Source organism: Polyodon spathula, chromosome 8, assembly GCF_017654505.1.
Source record: "Polyodon spathula isolate WHYD16114869_AA chromosome 8, ASM1765450v1, whole genome shotgun sequence".
Lineage (NCBI taxonomy): Eukaryota > Metazoa > Chordata > Actinopteri > Acipenseriformes > Polyodontidae > Polyodon > Polyodon spathula.
In genome coordinates this window covers 42,052,146-42,074,858 of record NC_054541.1, presented here as the reverse complement: position 1 = coordinate 42,074,858, position 22,713 = coordinate 42,052,146, and the positions used below count along the sequence as shown (strand labels likewise).

The following is a 22,713-nucleotide window of genomic DNA, read 5'->3' as shown; positions in this document are numbered from 1 at the left end:
GCTGCAGCAGCTTACATTTCTTCAGCTGCTGCTTTTCTTGCCTTTGCCACTGTCTGCTCTTCTTTCCTATAATCCCCCCCCCCCAAAAAAAAAAAGTTCTCCCAAAAATTCCAAAAAAATAAATTAAATACTGCTCTGAGCCTCTAGGTGGCGCTATCCTACTTCTGACACCAAATGTAGCAGGCTGGCGAGTGGATAGAGGCCCAGAGACAGTCTGCAGTTCAAAAAAAATACTAATTTTATTATAAATAACACAAAATAAAAGTGCACAATGGCAAAATAAAGGGATTTAAAAACTTACAAAAACAAGGTTTCCAGGCTGGGCAATGCCTTCACTGGATTTAGAAAAATTTAGACAACCAAACAAAACCAACCTGCTTCCTCAGCTCCCTCCTCCTAAATGAGAAGCAGAGGCCTCCTTTTATGTCAGGTGGCTGGGCGCTGATTGATCGTTAATTAACCTAATCAACTAATCAACCCCAGCCACCTGAACATAATAAACCCAGGCAGGTAGGTGAAATTAACCCCATCCCTGCCAATTTAAAAAGGGCAGAGCTTTGCTCTGCCACAGTTGGTTTTAGTGTTTAAACAACTGTGCACAAATACACATACAAAACTGCTCAAGAGGTCCTGTCCCATGTGTATTCCAGCACATATCATGTATTTTTTACTTGTGGGTATATTCCATGGAAAACATTTGTGTAATAGGAAACAGCAATATTTAACATACCATCTGCCAGAGACTTATTCCTGATCATGACAGGCACACTGGAGGGATGAACCTAATCAAAACATGTTATTCTCCACTAGCAGACCCACAATGCAAGACAACCTCAAAACATTAATCAGATCACAACAGAGATGGGGGAAGTGGGGAAAAGGGAGGTGTTTAGAGGCTCTGGTACCTGTCTGGTGCATTTTGTGTTCCAGCATATTGACTTTTTGATTACAGTTAGACACATTTTAAAGGAGGAACAAACTTTTGGATGTCTTTATCTGTAAGGAGGAAGTCATATCTGTGATAAAAGCTATGTTCTTAAGTAAAGCTCCAGATTCAGCAGCCTGTCCATTGATTTCAGATGGTTCAAAAGGGCAAGTTTGTTCACTGTTGCGGTTAGTTTTCTTTTTTTTTTTTTTTTAATCTTCAAGCCAAAGCCCTTGGTTGATGTGATAAGACTAAACCCCGCAAACTTTGTTGCACAGTGAAAAAGCACAATTCTGTGTTTGGAACACTGAGTTGAACACAGTTGTTCTCTGGCTATTTAAACTCTTTCAAGTAATGACTACTGCTTGCTGTACAAACCAAACTCATCGCAATGTTATCTTTTATTTATTGATACAAAACAAATTCTTGACTAGGCCTTGTGTGGCTAAAGCCAATGCCATTTTCTTTCCCGATGTTGTCCTGGCAATCTCCAATATCCTTCCATACATGCAATCAAGATGACAGCTGATTAGATGGACGAGCCTGCTGAATATCCTGGCAGTTGCTGGCTTGGTGGCCCAATACACATGTTCATTTATGTATTGACCCATAGTAGCACAAAGTTGGGAGTGTGAGTCCCCCTTTGGCAGTTCTGTCTATCATGTGAAATCATACTTGAGGTGCATTCACTTTCTAATTGCCACATACACTGTTATGATAAGGATTTTAGCTATAAGGAAATAGTGTGTGCTGTTTTTTGTTTTGTTTTGATTTTGAGAGAGTGGGGAGAGTGTACGTATTATTGTCTTATATGAATGAGGAATAAATAGCCTAAAAGTTACAGTAAACCTATAGAAATGCACCCCTCTTACACATTTAAAAGCATTTGTTTAAGGCTGAGAGTTATAGTGACAGAGTTACAGAAGCATTACAGCTTCTTGAGCACAAGTTATTTTGCTTTCATAGGTGAAAAGAACCAGCTGTCTCAGCATCATTACACAGGCTAGAGCTACTGGCTGATGATCCACTGGTCCACGACAGAGTCTGGGCATGGCCTAGCTCCCAGTGACTAGCCACAAGCTGGCCTCCCCCATGGGGAGTTTGTTTAGGCAGTTATGTCTAGAAAGAGGTTGTTATTTTAAATGTAAAGAATACAAATGCTTTTAGTTCATATTGTCTATCACGTTTTGAGATTCACTTCTGCAGTTTAGTTTTGGCACTTGCTCATAATGTCATACTACCACTATGGTTATCCTGACTCAACAAGAACGTTTCTGTTTTAAACTGTGTAATCTCTATTCCTGCCATAAGACATTTATGATGGGGGGAGACAGCAGTCTGAATCCCACAATCTAAACTGCATAGCCCAGTCTCCCATTAGACATAAAAGTTGCAGATAAAGATTTTGAAATGCTCACCAGAAATGTATAGTTAGTGGGTCACTCCTGTAATGCTAAAACCCCTTTTCTCCTTCTTACATGAGTGTGTCAGTCTCAAAGTCCTTACAGTTTGTTGAAACCATTAAATGTATTTAGTTATGTACATGTATTTATACAATGGTGTATATCTCATTTACAACAACCTCCTTTTCGTAGGAAGATTTTACTATGGTTAGTGTACTATACTAGCAACACACAATTAGTACAGTATTTGTTATACCAGATGATCATTCAGTATTACTGAAATGAAACATATTTATATATTTAGATAAATTCAATTATTTGTTTGTGTAAACATCTTATGTGCTTGTTATAACTCATTTTATAACAAAGCTTGTCTTTAATGTTATTGAACATCTTATAATGTATAACACTGGTTGGTACAGGGATTTTGTTGTCAGGCATGTTATTCAATAAATGATATACTTTTTGATGAAATGGCCTAATTCTAGTGAATAAGTAACTTGTATTTTGTTCATTTTGGATCCTGGTTGTATCAATCAAGAAATTGGAATTGCCTATATTCCCAATGTTTGCTGCAGTCCCTATATTTCTCACTTTGATGGTATCCCGACAGTTATTAAAAACAAAGCTTTACAATGCACTGCTACTTAAAAGTGATATATCTTCACGCTATGTGGTGGGAACAGACTTTATCATTTGTTGATAATCTTGGAATTTCTCCCGTTTACACATTTGTGAAAATGTTGAAAGATGTTGTCAAACGATGTTGAAATCCGAAGCGCCTGTGTAAAGACAGTAATAGTATGCTTACAGGTTTAAGGCTTGCAAGACATTCTAACGATTTTTGATAAGGATGTGCTGCATATGCATAGCACTATCTTTTACAACATCTTCATTCTAAACAAGTGATTACAATATATGTGTTAAATCACAGTACACCATTCTATTTTACGGCAAAGCACATTAAGACAAATTCCAGCGCAATTCCCCAAGTAAATCAGATATCTGCTACTACAGTCAAATACCCTTAATATCACTCCTGTAAATGTCACCTTCCACTCACAATCAACACATTGAAGTGTCTCAGCCAGAATACAATCAGATTCAGTGGCAGCTTGTGATAATATTCTGATACTATAGTTAGGCTATTATCACACAATTAGCAGTACAACTACTGATTTCCATTATTTCACCCTCTTTGTTAACTAACACTACTAGTGCAATGCCTAACTCAGTGTCTTCCACAGCAAAACAGGCATCATTGTTTTATCAACACTTTTTTTCTTTTTTTGTATTCACATTTCTTATTTTGCTAGGATATTTATGAACTCTTTCGTCTACCATGTTTACCCATGTGATATGCTGTAGTGACATTTAAAGGTTTTGACGGTATTTCAGATATTCTACCGTAAAGTAACATGTATCAAAGCCTAATCTCACCTCAAATTTCACCTTGATAAAGTCAGCTACAGGAGTCCTTGAAAAAGCGCAACTGTCATTTTTAGCTGCATCATCATTGATCTTTTTCAGTATGTTGTCTTCTGCTTGTCGGGGTGCATTCAGACATGTTTAATAGGTGGGTGTGTCTGGCTGGCTATTTTCAACGGTTCAAGTATAAGTCATCAATCTACAACAGGGGTTTTCTACCTACGTGCAGCAAACATCTTAGCAGCAGCTCTGCAACCTTAAAACACATACTACAGCGCAGCAAGGGAAAAGGGAAACATGAGTACAAATGCAGAGTAGCTGCTTTGTCTCATTCATCTTGGGTTTTGATATTGGGCTAATCCTGTTCTTGGTGTTATCGTACATTTCAAACTTTATAGTTCCAAACTTCAAGGTCATTAAGTCAAGCACTGTTCGTGTTGCCCTGTTTTTTTTGGGGGGGTGGGGGTGGCGGGTGGTTTACCCTTTATGGGACTTCATTCAATTTTACTCTATAAGCTTTTACTGATGGTACTTTTGGTTGGGATAGGGTTACTGTACAGAAACTTAAATATTTTTATAACACATTATTTAACACATTTCCCTTTTGCATTACTTATTAATTATTCTGAGTTGTTTTAAGAAAAATCCAGAAAAGGGAAATCATGATATTTCAAGTAGCATGTAAAAATGCAATGCAATATTAACATCTCTGCATTAAATTACATTTCCCACTCAAGAAACTCTTTCACCTAACCCCTACATGTTTTTAAATATTTACATTGCTGCTGATACTTTGCCTGAACCCAGCTTTCACAGCTCAGGAAAAAGGAAGCTTACAATATAGTATATATAGTTTACTCAACCACTGGATTTGAAAAAATCTTCAGTAGCTCAAGTCAGTTCCATGTGTTCAATTACCCAAGTCAAGGTTTTTTTGAATTTTAATTTTTTTATATTTTAAATGATGTTGCAAAACTAAAATCTAACCAAAAGCAAACCCCTTTGACTCACGTCACTACTTCCCTGTGCACGTTTAATTTGCTGTTTTACTGTTTTACAGTATACTGCCCACGCCAACATATTTCACCTATTTCTTTTGCCTGTGGTAGGCGTTCCATTTCATTCTATTACTGTCCAACATGTAATAGATGCTTAAAATAATTGTACTCTGAATCTCTCAAAGGGTGCCTCTATCATCAGCTACCCCCAGAGACAAAAATGCACTACAAGTGGGGTAAATGGCCAAACCAAGATTGGCATATAGTCACTGAGAAGTCTGTGATGCAAAAAAGGACACTGACAACACAGAAAGACCAAAACCACATCCCTACACAACACATAACCCTAACCTCAAACTTGTTAATACCTTTAGTCAACCCTATCAACATCTTTATCTTCATGCCAGAGTGAAAACACCTTCCATTCCATACCCTATCATTAAACAGCATTCCACCCCCAGGTAGTTCTCTGTGGCTGTGGACTGCATTTGATCACACATCCTAGCCATTCAGTATTCACTACTGCAATTTACAACATTGTATTTATGCTGTCTGTGAAAGCGCAAAAAAGGTTTGCTGCCCAGGGGTAGTTCCAAAGAATGCAGTGTCTTGTTAATACCTGATGGAGCAGTGAATGGAAAAGGAGACTCCCTGAGCTTGAAAAACCAAAAGGCCTTGTAATAAAGAATGCTATGCACCCTACTGTGAATACTGGTGACCTGGCATGTAGACCACTGCAAAGTGGTGAATAATTCACTAACAGAGTCATAGGGTTTTTTCCTGCAGACCCCAGCAGTGTTTTGGCTGACAGTTTTCTTTTTTCTTCTTCTGACATAATGCCAATAGATGAAGGGGGGTGGCTGGGGGCACTAAATTATCAGTGTTGTGTACAGGCCACAAACAGTGAATAACAGAAATAAGTAAATGGGGGGAGGGGGGGTCTATATTTGAATGTGGAATAACTAACTTTGCAATGCTTTACTGTTTTATTACTTAAACCTACTCTGAAGAGTTGATAGGAATCCACTTTTTTATATTGGTCACATGACTCAGTTCTTTGTTGAAAGATGTGACCAACAGGCTGCCTTTCATTTTACAAGAAACCATTTCTAAAAATAAATCTGTCTAATAAACCTGTCACTGAAAATCACATCCCAGTGTGTTTCTGAATCATGTCGAGCCAGGCCTTCTTGTCGTCTTCTGTGCTATTGCAGCCCTACACCCCCCCCACCCCCACCGTCTTGTTTACTTTGATGTGTCTTAGACTAAACAGATTGAAAGGATTTAGTGGCCTGAACTTCTGGGAGACTAGTGTATTTTCCAATTAGTGTGCTTTGAGAAGGAGGGTGAGGAAAAGCGACTGCACTCTTCCTTTAACTATTCACCCCCCTGACCCCTGACACCAAACCAAAATGGCAGATACTCAAGTTATCTTAAATCAGTTTTCAGATGTAGAATTCCAATATTCTTTAGCCATTTCAACAGTTTACTATTGGAAGACTTCAGGCAAGTATGGAGTTATTTACTATTCATATAGACTAGAATATATCAACTATGAGTTAAAAAAAAGAAAAAAAATGGTATTCTACTTTGGTTAACAAGCAATAAGAAGTCATTCCTCTGAAACTATAGTTTCAGAGTGCCTAGCAGTCTTTGTGATCTTTTCAAACAAGGTGGGGACATGACCTGTGATACTCCAGTCTTGACCATCTTCAGCTTTCAGCATTTGCACCAGGTGCTGCTCAAAGCTGGGTCAAATGGAGCTAACGTCCTGTTATATATCAGAGGCAAAGCAAGAATGAAAACCCCTCCCTCTGCCCTGCAGCCTTGTGCAGCAAGCCTGAACCACAAGTGGTCATCTATTACAGAATGAAAACCTCTTACTCTTGCATTAATTGCAGGTTGCTGCCTGTGATTGAAATTCAACAGCAGGTTACAGTCAGTGAAAGTGTATTACATTGTGACTTTGACCTTTTGAAGTTTAGACAGATTACAGTCTAATTACAACTGGTATTGTCTAGTTAATGCAACATTAATGCACAGTTCCAATGTAATTACAGCCATTTTTAGTTACTTGGATTGTGAGGTGTATGTTGTTTTCCATCTAAATTCTAGTTTGAAAGAAAAGTTCAGCTGCACTGTTGTTTTTATATATAGGATAGCTGTATATAATTAGGGTAGGTGTTGGATTTACTTGTTCAGTCTATACCCTTGCTTTCTATATACTTCTTTGGACATCCTGTGCACTCATTTATAGGCGAGGAGAACCAGCAGTGCTGCTCTGCATGCTTTTGGAAAGCAGAGCCACACTGATGAAATGAAAATAGTTTGCCAAGCATGTGCTCACATCTGGCACACAGCCAGCAGCAATTGAAGTGGTCTGATCCATCTTAGGAGCAGCTTTTCTGGATCACCACTTTATCCAGCATTTACACAGAGTACAGAAAAAACTTCCCTACAGGCCAACATAGCTGTACTTGACTGAAATCTCAAGTCGTAGCAACATCAATTAATTAACTCAGTTATGCTGTTTTATTTCCCATTGGGATTTAAGTTACCAGTAAGGCAAGGAATTGTATGTTTACAATTGTATTATGTTGCTTATGCACAAGACAACACAAGTGTACAGCAGTGGTTACTGTTCAAATGAGCTTTAAACACACAATGTTAAGGGTGGCCACCATTTTGATAAATTGTTTGGATTAATTGAATCAACTTCGAAATGTTAAGGCCAGTAGTGTGTCGCACACAAAGTTCACTATCCAAATTTTGTTTGACTACATATAACCCGTCTGTCACAAAACACCGGGCAACTGGAATGACGAGAGATGGTCAAGTGGCTCCATTTTTTTTTAACTGCAGTCACAGTTACAATGGGAAGCACAGACTGGATCTTTGTATTACAGACTCAAAGCAAAACAATCTAGTGTCAACCCAGGAGTGTTGGAAATGAAGCTGTCATCAGCGCATTTTAATGTCATTCATGGATCCCTAAATGCAAGTCAAAATCTAAACCAAAGGAAATAGATGCTATTTTCCATGGCAAGCAACAACAGTTTTGGTCAGAGTGGTCGCAGTGGTAATACAATTGCTCAAAAATGTTTCATTGCTCCAGAAATGTTCCAGTGCAGTTCTGGAATCTGCACTCATTTTAAAAGCTGTCTAATCTGATGTGAGAGTGTTCCTTTAACATCTTAACAATTTCCAAGTGTGTTAACTACAATTTTACAGTGTGTAAAGCAGTCCCAGTTGTCTAGCGGCTAGAGCTGAGGAGTGACAGCCACGAGATTCTGATTACAGATACCAGCTAAACAAATAACTATGAGGACAAGGGGACAAGTCAAATCACCTCTCTGGGCCTAAATAAAATAAATAAATAAATACAATTTAAAAAAAACCTTTTTTTTTCATTCCTTCTCAAAGAAGGGATGTGATTTGAACTTTCTTTATTAAATATTCCTCTTAAATAAATAAATAAGATACCTGACAGCAAATAATAAACAAACAGGTATTTTAAGTTTTGAATTGTGAGTAGGTATTATAAAATATGTCTACATTGGCATTGCCCCTTTCCCTGAGTGTAACCTCTACATTAAGTCTTTCTTTTTTAATGTATGTACATTTCACCTGTATAAAAGGGTCCCTTCTACAGATAACAACGAAAAGCCAAGGGTTCGAGTATAATTAATTAAAAACAGTGGATCATTGAAACTAAAGATGGCAAGGTCTGCAGGTTGACAACTTGCCCATTCTTTTTCATATACTTTTCATTGTGTGAAATGGTAATATGTTTTTGACACAAGTACAGTTACTGGTAAGAGGAAATAATGGGTGGACTATCCCTTGACCTGAGGTAAGGAGAGCTAGACCGACATTGGCTACCCTTCACTGAAAACCAAGGCTTGATTTTGAAAGTGTTCGGAGAAATGTCTACTAAAATGTTCTCATCCTAGCAGATTTTAAGAAGCTAGGCCTTGTGTTCCAGCAATAATTAATTACTATTTGTGTACATAAGTGAATAGATATGTTTGTTTTATGTGTGACATGGTCAGTTCATACTATAAATATTATTTATATATACATATGTATTATTGCTAAGATAATAAACAGACAGCGCTATTGGATCTTGGGAACTGCTTATCAGTAACACAGCTCTCACACAGCTATTGTAAGCTCTCTCTGATCCTATTAACAACTTGAGTGCAGAGATGTCACCTTCAAACTAATTTAAAGGTCTTAATATCTTTAAAGGTCTTTAAAGGTATATATATATATATATATAAAACATTATTTAGATCTTTTTTTTAGCATCAACTACAAAATGATATTGCAAAAGTCTACCGGTAGCCATAATAATAGTACAGTACTTCATCTTAGATGTTGAAATGTCACATTTTCCATTTTTTGTCAGTTTTTCGTGAAGTATATGGAAAATTACAAAGCGGTATGTAATTCAATATGTTAGCATAACATTATTAAGCAGGTTTCATTTGACTTTATGAAGCTAAATTAGTTCATTCTATAGGGTGAACTTTTAACCATAGCTGTACAGCTACCTATGCATAGATGTGACGAGGCAGGACTTTATCTAAAGAAATAAAAATCATTAAAAGGTTTTCGTGACTTACTACTGCATCGTTTGTGAAGTCACCAGAGTGAACATGGATTATTTAACAGCGCTTGTCTGGCTTTTTCCTCAGTTATCTTATACGCTGCAGGAGGCTGAATTGGAGACTGTTTAGCAAGGAGTCCCATATGACTCAGCTGATTAATAAAAACTCTGGTCTCACTAGATTAAACCTGGAGAGATGGTAAGTATGAGAATTGAAGACAATGGTAGATGATACGTAAATAAGCATTAAGTACCTGCTAAATGTTGATGAGAAACACCACTCTGTAGTCTTTTAGACAAAAGCAGTATAGATTTTGATTTAATCCTCAGTCATATTATGTAGTTTGACATTTGAAACTGTAGGAAAGTTTGAGGAACATATGGTGAAGCCAAGCATGGCTGGTGGAACAGTAGATATATAAATGTAGCGGATAAAATTAAAAATCAATGCACAGTAAAGTGTACAAATAATGCAGCAGTTACCCTTACCAAGTGAACAGCAGTGCATATCTGGAACATTCTGCAAAATGTGTTCCAAATCTAATGTGTTGCTTTTGCTTGCACTGTAGTGCTGTGGTCCGTCATTAGTTCTGCTCAGGTTTCTTCCGGATAATACACTGGCATTCTAATGGTGTCACAATTACATTTTTCTAACTTTTCTTTTAGGTGAAGCATGTACTACAGATTTACGACAGTAAACGGCAAAAATATTATGAGTTCCATAAACCTTTACAGTCATTTCATTTTAAAAGAGGAATGTAAACAATGGTTTATGAAGGAAAATAGGGTGGCATTATTGGTTAGGTTACATACCCCAGTGAGCATTTAGTTCCTATGTTGTAATGTCATCAGAGTTACACTACTGTCCTTTGATTGGTGCCTGTATGAATGTGCTGAACTTTATATCACTTCTTTGAGCCTTGACCCAACTACCTCCCTCCCTCACCCCAAAAGAAATGATTCATCTGAATAAGGCTATCCTGCTTAACCAATTTTATAAAATACATAAACAATGAATTCATTCAGCTACCAATGAGAGCGCTTACATTTCCTTAGTTTCCTTAGTCACTTATTTTGGGACTGCCACACTATGATAGCCATCAGTGTTATGAGCAAGATAGGGGTCACCTTTAAAAAAATTTTGCAGCAGTCTTTTGCAGCTGTCACATCTTAAGTTTCTTTGCTTTTTTAAATCATGTCTTATGATCTGAATTCAAACCCAAATGTCCAAGATACTAAAAACTAATGACAGGGATATGTGTCAAGAATAAAATGTTCTTCATGTTCATGGAGGCTGCTTTGGAAGAAAAGGACCCTTTTGGTTGAAATTTCAGTTTGACTTCTGAGGGTGTTTTTGTTTCTTTGCTTACAGTTCTCCAAGCACTTGGAATGTACTCTTGAGCGAACAAAAAAATACCTTGGAACTCCGGGCGGTCCACACACGTCCAGAGTGGATTTCTAAATCTGAACAGCCAAGGAGATGGGACCAGAACCACTCATTGTAGTAGTAATACCAATCACAAAGAGTAAACAACAACTCAGACAGGTATGTGATTGTTTTCTTTTGCGCTGTTTTCAGTGCTCGGCTTCGATCTGGTCACATCACCAGGCTCTCTCAGCCAATGCACATGTACCCCATTACCAAGAAACATCTCTGTAAGACTCAACTATAGAGAGAGTAAATCAGTCTACTTTGACCTTACATAACTGGTTAGATGTAAAAGTAACTCATTCATAAAGGCAATGTTTGAGTGCTGATTTTGGTCAAAATGTGCTATATGTATCAGTTGTGTTTCTGTTGTCCCAACAGCTCTGTCTGGTATTGTCAGTTACAGCAGATTATCATAATCCCAAAATTGAAAACACGATGGCTTGAGCCCTGAAACCCCCCCCACTGTTTATGCTAGACAACATTATAAGCCTGGATATCAAGGCCAATTACATTGTGTGAAACCATCTTTTATTCAGGCTTCTTTTAAGCAAAGAATGTGAATTGGGTAAACTTGGTTGCCAACTATGGTCTACTCGTGTTCATTAAGGACTAAGCTGACACTTTTCTCATTTCATTGGTGAATCAGTCATGCATTGTCCATTACACCACCTGGTTTCAGTCATCAAGTCTGTTTGTTTGTTTGTTTTCTGCTGAGTTGTTTATTTAAAGGATTTCCTGGGGAAACCCTATTAAGAGAGCATCTCTCTTTTAAGGGGTAAAGACACAAGTCAGTATAAATGGCTAAATACAAAATCTCAAACATGTGGAAGACACATAATCATGGAATTTCAAACCACTGGATGCACTACCATATCGTATACTTTTTAGTACTGTGTTCATATAAAAAGAAAGGGTGGCCTCAGTTACATTGCATTCACTTATAATGTATTAAATAGCCTTTTTTTTCTTTAAACAGTAGATGTTTTCCAAATTTTATATGTCTCCAATTGTACACAGGTTTGCATGTATTAAAAAAAAACATACAAGTGTTTTTTTTAACATTATGGAATCATTGATAAAAGCATAACTGGTACATTTAGGAGCCCTCAAATGGTCATTCTGCATTGTTTATAACCAGCATTAACAATTGTATTTTAACTGCCCTGTTATTATTTTCGGTGTTTTTCTACCTGCCAGTAATATTATAGTTTCAGGAATAATGTGAGTATGGTATTAAAATGGTGTGGAAGTTCCACTTTTTGGAAGTTTAAAATCATTCAAAAAATGTATTGTATATGAAAAAAATAAATAACTTAAACTAAAAAAAAACTAAATTGTTATGGTATAATGAGCCTATGTATTATAGTTTAATTTAGTCAAGGTTAGAGCTGTTGATTCTTCTCCTGTAAATGGTGAAAACAATCATATGATTTATACATATAAAAGGTACTTTGTTAGCTTTTGTGTTTAAAGTGTGTGAGTTCTTATACGTCCTCTAAAGTAGAAAACAGCAGTTCTTTAGAGGTTTCTGAACATGTATTTCTTTAAAGAGCCTTGCACAGTACCTTACTGTTGCAGCCCTGACTCCTGGTCATGTTCAGCTATTATCTTTGCACTAGGTATTGCTTGGTTCACACAGGAATCTGTTCCCCTGTTAATAAAGAAAAGCTTAGGGTTCTGCTGAAAGGTCAGACTGCCCAAAGCCATACAAATACAAAAGATGTTAAAACAAATTACAGGGAAGTGCTTATATGTGCTTGTAGGCTGCATGTAGGCTTGAAGACTGCATTCATAATTAGAAAGTGTTCCGGAATACAGTCTCTTCCCTAATTAAGGGTGGTTTGTTTCAAGTTTATCTTGTCAAGAGCTGTTCTAAGCCTTGAATCTTGTTAAAGGGATTATAGATTTAGACCTCGAGTTTACCACTGCTGTGAGCACGTGCTTTTGTCATAAACTTCATAAGTAGCACCACATGCCTTTAAAAAACATGTATTTTAAAGGAAGACACATATATATTTAATTACAGTATGTCATAAACATTACAGTAACACATAATTAATGGCCACAGTATTTGAACATTTGTTTTTTTGTATGCTATTTTAAGTTTGTAATATAAATGTTTTTGTTTTTTTGGGGTTTTTTTTGGTAGTTTTCAAATGTTTTGTTTGTTTCTACAAAGTGTTACTTAATTTCTTTATAATTTAATTCTACTGATCTACTGTGAGATTAGTTGCGTGCTTAATTAAGATTGCTATTAAGATTACCAGAGAAGATTACATCGAGCATTGTCCTACTGCTTAAATGGTGCGATTGTAAGGATTTACAGTTGATTTACTCATTACTCTCCTATACACAATGCAAAACATTAAACAGAGCTCTAACATTTCTCATAACTCCGGCAATATTGATAAATTCAGTATGTGTAATAAATGGTTATTTTCTTTTCCTTAGTAAACCTGGTTTGTAATGAAAATATGTATTCATATTACAGTATACTTTAAATATTATAATTGTATGGTATTGTATTTGCTGCTCATCTTTTTAAGCAAAGTTTAGAATTATATAATCTTGGCTAGATTCATTAATTAAGCAGTTGAACACAAAGAAGACACTAGAAAGTTACACTTAAATGTACCGTTAAAAAATGAATTTACCTCAACACTAATTATTAGGATTTTAAAACTTGCAATTTTTACCGTATACTTTTTCAGTTCTAGATGGTATTTGGTAACACTATTGTATTTGTGTGCATTTAACATATTATTAAACATTAATTTAAAATAAACACTGAGATGTGTTAAAAAATAGGGTATTTTAGAGGAAGATATATATTAAGAAAGACACATTGGTTAAAAATTGACTGCAGAATAATTTTTGTTTAATTTAACATTTGGTTTCAAGTTACTGTATTTTTTTCTCATTCTCAACAAACAGATCCGGAACATGATGCAACGCACAGTAGTATAAAAAACACATGGTTGTAGGTTCCATCTATATAAAGATTGTTTGGAGGACTGTGTGAATCAAAGCAAGTGGACAGGCTGACTAAACGTTTTACTAAAATCTTTTTACCACCGTAGCGTTTAGTCCCTCCATGGCAGAGAAGAAGTACATTGGTGGGGATGTGAGTAGAAGCGTGTTTCTATGCAAAGTTATAATAATAATAATAATAATAATAATAATAATAATAATAATAATAATAATAATAATAATAAATGGCCATTGTTTGACTGCAGTAGCAGGATCAGTGGTTCTCCTCTGTGGGTGCACATATAGTTTTACCTTTTATGTTTGACTTTAAATGAGATTAATAAGATTAGTCCAGCCTTAACTGGCTACAGATACAAAAAAAGGTAATTCAAGAATCAAGAAGAATTGAAAAAGTAAACTTCATACTAAGTAGATCAGGTTTCTGCCCTTGCAGTTCTATATGGTGAAGTAAAACAATTGTGAGAGCCCCAGTGGGGCACAGCTAGGGCAGATTAATTAACATCTTAACAAGGTGGACTGAAAAATGAAGGTTCACTAGTTGCAAATAGGATTTATTTGGAGGTATATTTGCAGGGTTGTTCAATGAGCATGAACACTAATTTCCATTGAGGTCATGTCCCCATGCTGGAGATGAGGAAGTGAGATTTTGTAGGATGGATTTTCAACAGGCATTGCCCCTGGTTTTCTTAAGGAAGTGGGAACTTAAAGATCTGCAGGGAAGACGGGGTTTCAGTTTTAAATGCCATCTGAAGGTACGTACCTTTGACACACACTTTGGTGGCAGATTTAGAACATGCTACTGCTGTGTGGCCCAAAGAAAACTGAGCCACTTGCACTAGCAGGATGTTTATTCATACTGGTACTTAAAAGTTTCCAAAATAAGATTTTTTTTTCTTACTGTATTTGATTTAATTTTAATTACACGTTATTTTGAAGCTAAGCATAGAAATGAAATTATTGTAAAATGGTTATAGCTAAATGTACATTACATTTTCATTATTCATTAATGACCTGGAATACAACATTGTTTGGTTTCAGTGAACATCTTCTCCTGCCCAGTACCAGTAACTGTTATGAGGTGAAGGCAACAATTCCAACTAGGAAGACGGGGCAGTCTAATGCATGTATTTTACAAATGTATACCCCCAAAGGAGATTTTAAAAATCTTCTGACCATTTAATTTGATTTATTTTTATTTTATTCTATGTACTGTAATATTTACAGAGAAAGTGCTTTGTTTTTAGTTTTTAGTTTAGTTTTTTTTCTAATGGTTGTGCAGATGAATGTTTCCACCCAACTGAATAAAAATAATGGAGATTTCATTTAAATCATGATATGTTTAACGAGAGGGTAACAACTAATACAAGTGTTTTTTGTTGAAAAAAATCTGCTCAGACAGGTTTACCCTATGCTATTCTAAAGCAAATAAACCCATGTGTCTCTAAACTTTTTTTGGTTCAGTACACATGCACACAACATGTCAAGACTGAGCTGGGATCCAAACCACTAGTATGTGGGCACTTCTAACCCACCAGACAGCCACGAGGGTCAGTGCCTGTCAATTTAGCTGGAATAACTGTAGGCTGATTATATGCTGCATAATATCCTGTTATCAACTCAGGTGAAATGGGAGTAGGAGTGTGAGAATTTTTCCTTTTGTTTTTCCTTTTTTGCTGCCAACATTCATTTTGCAAGGCAGGGAATTGAAGAACATTTTTTTTCACCCTTGCTCTGCATCACTGAACATACAGCAAACATCATTCTTCTGTTCAGTTAATCACATATGTAATCTGATTATATGGAATGCCCTTTTATGGAGGTAAAAAGGAGAACACATTTAAGCGGTTCACCCTGTCATAACGGTCTAGAAAGAACTTTCGGTTTTGTGCTGCAAATCCAACTTTCAGCTGCATGAAAACTTCCAGGTTTTCCTAACTACCAAGAATTTCAGTCTCGTGAGGATTGGTGGGTTGATTGTTTAAGCCAATAGGCTGGGAGTAATGTTAATGTCATTTCAGTGAGCATGAAGCAGTGAGCCCATTAGCGAGCGAGACACCACTATAGAAAGGTATTTACTTAAATGCCAGAGCTTCTGCAGCTGAAGCCTAACAAGACTCCCATTCTTCAATCACTCCTGAAAATGCATTCATTTACTGAATTGCACTGACTTTGACACGAGTGGAAGTGTTGCGGAGCAGCAATTTTATGGACATCTGAACTGAAGCTAATGAGACCAAATGTGATTCTGTTGTAGAAAAAAAAAGGAATATTTGGCTGGACATTTTGCGTATTTGTATCAATCACTATTGAAGTAAGTTTGAGAATAATTTTGTTATCGTGTTTTAATGTGTCGTCGTCGTCCTGTCCAACCCCCCCCCAACATAAGATAGTCGCTACCGTTTATAAAGTTAAGTTAGATAGTTAAAATGTTTGAGTATGATGAATGCGTCTCCCAGTGTCTGCTGTCACGGTGTCTTAACAGCAAGCTTTAATAGGTTTTACTGCACCGAGTCTGTAAGTCGAAATACCCTGTGGATCTGTGTGGTCTATGAAACGGACGCATTGCTAGTTCTTCTTCATAACCCATTGGGCATATGAATTTCACTCAAACTTTCCTTTCAGGGATTTTAAAGCATAGCTCCTTTTAAACAAGGGTGAATTCAGATTTTTGCAAAGAGCAAAGGTTGTTCAAAAGTAATGTAGTCTAATGCAGTTAAGAAAAACAATATTCTTGCATAGTTATTGCCCCACTTAAACTGTTATTTCTGGGACTTCAGAAAACTGTTTTTCGCAAGAAAATTTGTAGCATGTGAACGAGTGTGTGTGTGTGTGTGTGATTATATAAGTTATTGTACAAACGTTAATCGTAGCATTTCATTGCAAAGGAAGACGTTACTTAACATTAATTTATATGGGGATAGCAACAGTTATTATCACACAGAATATGAACAGTTATTTTCAGTCTGTGAGCAATAACCTTTACACTACTTCTGTATAGTTACTCCGTATTTTAAAATGACTACAGTTTTTAAAGAAATGATTCCAAATTCAGTAATATTAACTAGGACTCTCGTTGATCCCCAATTGTTAGCTATTTAGACCTAATTTCCAAATACATCAAAAGAAGATAAAAATGGGATGCCATTTAATAAAGGCAGTTTAAAGTATTGTTGTAGATTACTTGAAGTTTTGGTGTGCCTCTGACTCCAGCAGACTCCAGATGCATGAGGCCAGTTGTTGCCTGTCACTTGGGTGACAACTGGTTGGCTCCCTTTTAAGCTTTTCCCTGTCCATTATTCCTCAGCTAATAAGTGTCTAGTCGCAACTCCCTTGTATTATCTTGAGTATACCCCTTTACCAGTCCAAAGGGAGGTAGCAGTCTTGTTTCCCTCCGCTCTATAGTCTATGTCTCTCCTGCCCTTTTCTTATATATATATATATATATATATATATATATATATATATATATATATATATATATATATATATAAATTGACAACCTGATGGATATATTTAGTCAGTCACTGACAAATGCTAAAGGATGCTGGTGAATAGGAAAGAAGAAAAGGTGATGCAATATTTGCCAAGCTGTTTCTTTCAAACAATATTTACTCCCGGCAGGGGACTGTAAATGCAAACAGCAGCCATTTATCTTGGCTGTCTGATTAGGTTTTTAATTCAGCATGCCTACAGTCTGAAGGCTGGGGCTGGCCTTGAACAGAAATCTGTCATTATTGCCACAGCTGGGGGCAAAGGAAAACAAAATATAACACTCTGCTGGGACCAGCATCAACCTTTAAACTCCATTGGCTAGGGAGCTGGGAAAGACTCTGGCTGAGTTCTCAGGCTCCAAGTGCAATGTTTATACAGAGGATTTCGGGGTCAATGTGCCATTGGGGGTGGGGATAGAAGTTAGTTAGCACCTCATCATAGCTCTGCAGACAAATTGTATGTTATTTTTACTGATACTTTGGCACCATTTCATAGTAATTGTTTTAGGATTGGGTGAACCTTCCCCAGAGATGATGTATACACATTCTTTGAATCTGTTAATACCATTTTTTTCTAAATATATTTTAGGGCTGCAGTTTGGTTGGTTGGTTTGTTTGTCCTTATAACTGGGGCCCTTCTGAACTCCAGCCAAAGTGTATATTGCTGAAAAATATTTTTAAAATAAAACCATCTTCCTAATTTCATAAAAATTCTCTTTAAAGTACAATACAAATAGTAGTGATGATGTCGATGATGAAGAACTTTGAAAGGAAGGTGGGAGTGATCGTCTTTGAAAAGCTCTAGTTAAGGTGGTAGTGTCCCCTAGTGGTGAGAGCTACAGATTTGGAGCCTGGAGTAATCTCAGCTCCTACACGACTACCTACAGGACTGTTATGTCAAGATTGTGTGCATGTGTTTGAACCCAGAACAATTGTGACTTATCATACGAGATAGCTTTTTTAAAAGCATTTACTTTATCATGATAAAGTAAATGATGATAAAGATACAAATCAATTTTTTTGTTGCCTTCAGTTCCTTTTGAAGTGGTTCTAACACACCCATAAAAACACACACTGTTAGTCTTTATCATGACTTCCAAATTGCAAAAAAAAATAAAATAAATAAAAATAAAAATGCAGTCTATAGGTTTGCTTATTCTAGATAAATAATGGTGTCCGAACACTTTGGCCACAGCAGTTTGTGAAATGTTACGAGAGCAGTGTGGCTACTATTTACCCAAATAATGAAGCCAATGGTAATCGACTAGCTTGGGTCAAATGTGTACATTTTATTGTCAAGTAAAAAGTCTCCTCTGGGTTAATAGATAAGCCATTAAGATTAAACTCCGCTGCAGGTATAAACGACAGAGGAATTCCATCATAGCAGGGTGGGTGGTGGTGGTGGGGTCTACTCTGACTTGAACAAGTGTGTTGGTTTGTGTCTGAGGGGAAGTTATTTTGATTATATTGTATAACGTATCTGTAATGTGTGTCTAAGGCATTTTCCAAGTTGAGTCAAGGACCTTCTCTTTTTTTGTGTGTCTGTGGATGGAATGTGCTGGTAAAAGGTAGAAAATGCATGTAAAATGATCTAATACCCATGTGACAGGGATAATCATTTTTACACTAGAAGAAGCCTGACAGGATTACACTTGTAAAGATAACACATCAGCTGTTTCTTGGCTTGGGTGGTATGTGTCAATTACAGAGGTACAGCCAACACATGTTACAGCAAACAAATTGTGAATCTTGGTTCTCAAAGACCTTTTTTTTATTTTTTATTTTATTTATTTACTTATTTGTAGCACATTGTGGCTCATATTTTTTCAGTGAAATAGCAACCACTAGACTCTGCATTAGTTCAATGGGCATTGCTTTCCAGTAAGCTTGTCTGTTGCTTGTAGCGTTACCATAAAGCACTAGTTTAAGCAAGTTTTGCTTCTATAAGATAGCTGGGAGCAGATTGGACACTTAAAAAATTTGGCCTCAGCTGGCACATGTGTAAGTTTACAAATTTAGACCACAGGTTGGTGGTTGAGAGGCTAGCATGAATAATCTTCCATATTCAGAAAGGATAGCAGTCAAATTGCACCACAGCATGAACTGCGTGTCTTTCATTGTGACATGTTTACAGAATGGCTTTCTGGTGCCAGATGAGCTATTGGCAGCAAGGTAGCAAGCGTGTTCATGTGGAAGTTCTTTATACGCTGAGTGCTGGAATATCCTGAGCAATAAATACTGCTGTGCATTCATCTTCACACAGTGCTGATTTAGTGCTTAGCAGTTTGAAAATGTACACAAAGCAATGTTTGTGTTTAGCTAAATTAATCATATTGATTTCTTTGTAATTCAGCAATAACCTAAACACTTTGGTATGAACCTATCCAGAAACATCCTCGGATACTGCCAAATATGCAGAAAGTAGACCAGGCAGCCTCCACAGTTTGGGACTGTTGAAATAACATTGTCATTCATGTAAGTCATGAAGCAGTGGTGAGAGAGAATTCCCATAGACATGCAGCAAAGCACAGTGTGTGCTGTAGAGAGCTGTTTGTGGTAGGTTAGTGGGGAAAGAAATGATATGCGGCTTGTTTAAATGATGGCTTTCCGTAAGTAAATGGTCACAGACTAAATGTAGATGTCTCTGCTCATTTCCTGTCATTCTTTTCAGCATGCATTTATTTAATGTGACACATTGTAGCAGGTCTTAAAGCTTTTTATACCCGATTTACTCTTTGCACAAATGGAAAACAGTAAAAATAATCTGAGAAGACCATTTGCTTGGAGTATTTCTTTTATGGATTATGTGTTTTTATTAAAATATATACATGATAGATAGATAGATAGATATCCTATTATCCCCTCTGTTCTGCACTGTAAGCGCATTTTGCTCAAGCAGAATCATCATTCTATTAGGGTTTTTGCAACAGAATGTGGCTAGGTTCTTGGTTGCCGTTTAGCTACATATGCTTAACATTATTTATGTCCAATGAAAGTGAGCTGATGGCTTAATAATAGCTCACTTGGTAACCATGACTGCTAGGCTTATTAAGAGGGGGAGGTGGAACCAAATCTGGCAAGACAGTCACATAGTTCAATAACCATATATTGCTTGTCAAAGTTCTGCTTATTTGTGGGTAAAATGATCAGACCACCCTGGCAACAGAAGCCACACACAATACAGTATTTTAAGTGGACATCTTGTTTTGCGTGAGCAGCCTATAGGTTCCCCTACCCCTTTACAGTAAGTCTGTCTGCACACAATACAGCATTGCCATGGCAATGCTGTCAAACAGGACATAACTCTGGAATATCTCAATCTCCTAGAGAGATTTCTTTTTTTAGAAATGAGTTAGCTCGTGGAGGCCACATTGCTGCACAGCTCCAGTCTAAGATAATCATTTATAGCTTGGTGTATATTGCTTACCCCCCCCCCCCCCCCCAGACAAGGATGCTTCACTGGGCTTGTCTTCATTGTCAGAGGGGGTAGATTCAAGTATAATTTATAAAACGGAGAAGGTCAAGAAGAGACACAAATCAACCCCCTTTTGTTTTTTTTATACCTCCTGCAGAACAAGATGGAAGTGTGTTCTTGCCAACCTGAGTTGACTACAAAATAAGTCACTCGGTGGCGCTTTCAGCAAACATTCACAATTTCAACTTTATCCAAAAAGTTACCTTTTTTTGCTTTTTAGGCTATTGTATATGGTAGACTATTGCAAACCCACATTTAATCAAGTTCAGTGCTTAAATAAACACAAAACAATGCTGTCATTGTTGGCTTTGTATAAAAGGGACCTGACAGTTACAGTAAATATACCACTAAAATATGCATTGCTAATGCAATGTGTTTCTGTAGATATGTAATATAAAAAAATTATTTTTATATTCAAATTCAACTGCTATAACATAGTGATTTAACATCTATGACTTGCGTCGGCACGCATTACTGCCACCTGATATTCCAAAAGTGCAGAAGGGCAGGTCTGTCTCCTAGATAATTACATACCGGTTCTATATACGCCAGACAAGTTTGATTTTTAAAATGTTATGTCCTGAATTGGTTTGATTACAGAACATTTGTGTTTTTTTGGACGTTGGCAGGCTGTTTTATCAGAAATTCCAAGGTACATAATTGCAAAGGAACTGCAGTCACTTGAGAGATTGGGAAAGGTCAGTCTACACAAGGACACTGAGAGTAACTAGTGTTTTTAGATGAAAGGGCAAACTCTGCTTTTCAGATGACAGGCATGTGAACATCATTAAGCAGGCAGCACTAATAAAAGGCACCAGTTGTGGATGCCTTTTTTCAAAGGCAGCTTTTTATTTTTGCTCCAATCTAATTACAAGACCGCTCCGGTAAGCATACTGTAATCCCGCCCCCAAACCCCCCCCCCCCCCTTTTTCTTTTTTTTGGGGGCCAATTTCATTTAATTGCTTTAAATATAAATGCATTCCATGTGTTATTGTTTATGATCCCTACTCTGAAAAATTCAATTATGTAGTCTTAAACCAATTATTCTAAGTTTTCCAATCCAGATGTCTGGACTGCCTTTATCTGTTCCGCAGCAGACTAGGAAACAAGTATTTAGTTTGAATACACCATTCATTTCAATAGTAAGGGTTGGGATTTTTTTTTTTTTTTTTTTGTTGTTCCAGTCCTGTCCTCTAGGAGGTGGTAGACACCCATCTGATGATCCCTAGGGTCATGCAGAACCAACCCATCATAAACAATTTGTTTCTGTAGTGGGGCAGACCAGCAGCGTCTGGTTATGGAACTCTGTGATGTACGTTTTGCAAATAGGAAGTTTGACAAAGTTTAAAGTACCACATGTTCTACCAATATTAAGCCGCTGGGAGATGCCCATAGCTGGGCCAAGGTCAAAAACTTAAAGTATTTTGGTCACCCCCTTTGCTCTCCATCTGGAAATATGATTATTGTCTTATAAAGCATGTTGGTTCAAGAACACCATCTAATAAAGTGTCTATTTGCTGTGATATGTTCTCAGAAGTATTTTATATTCTTCAATATATATGCTTCATGTTTTCAAGGATGTGCCATGTTTTGAGAGAAGCACCAAATCTAAGAATCCTACTATTTTCAACCATAAAGGTTTCCAGATCACCTTACAAGTGTCCTGCCTGCTTACTGTATACCTTACTAGAAATAAAACTGCTGCTGACAGATGTGTAACCACAAACCGTGTATCTTTTTGCTCTGACTGCAGAGCATACAGGAGCCTTAGGCTTGATTGCAAAGAGATCACTTGATTCACTGTCTGTCAGATATTCTACAGATTGCTCTGGAGCTGGTAGCAATTGGAGAGCTTAATGGAAAATCTGTCGACAGTCAAGAGCTTGGGGATATTTCCAGCAGATACTGGAGGATTGAATCAGTGCTCAGAATCTTGCCTGTGAAAGTGTTTCTGTGTA

The 22,713-nt window shown here is 36.9% G+C and overlaps 1 protein-coding gene across 2 annotated transcripts in view; it reads left to right on the top strand.

The window, feature by feature from the left end:
- The first annotated feature begins 15,842 nt into the window (after positions 1-15,842).
- LOC121319975 (prickle-like protein 1) overlaps positions 15,843-22,713 on the top strand; it is a 31,438-nt gene continuing 24,567 nt past the window's right edge. For both annotated transcript variants that reach the window (XM_041258010.1, XM_041258009.1), the window contains exon 1: positions 15,843-16,100. The gene's annotated coding sequence lies outside the window, so the exon portion shown is untranslated. The remainder of the gene's footprint in view (positions 16,101-22,713) is intronic.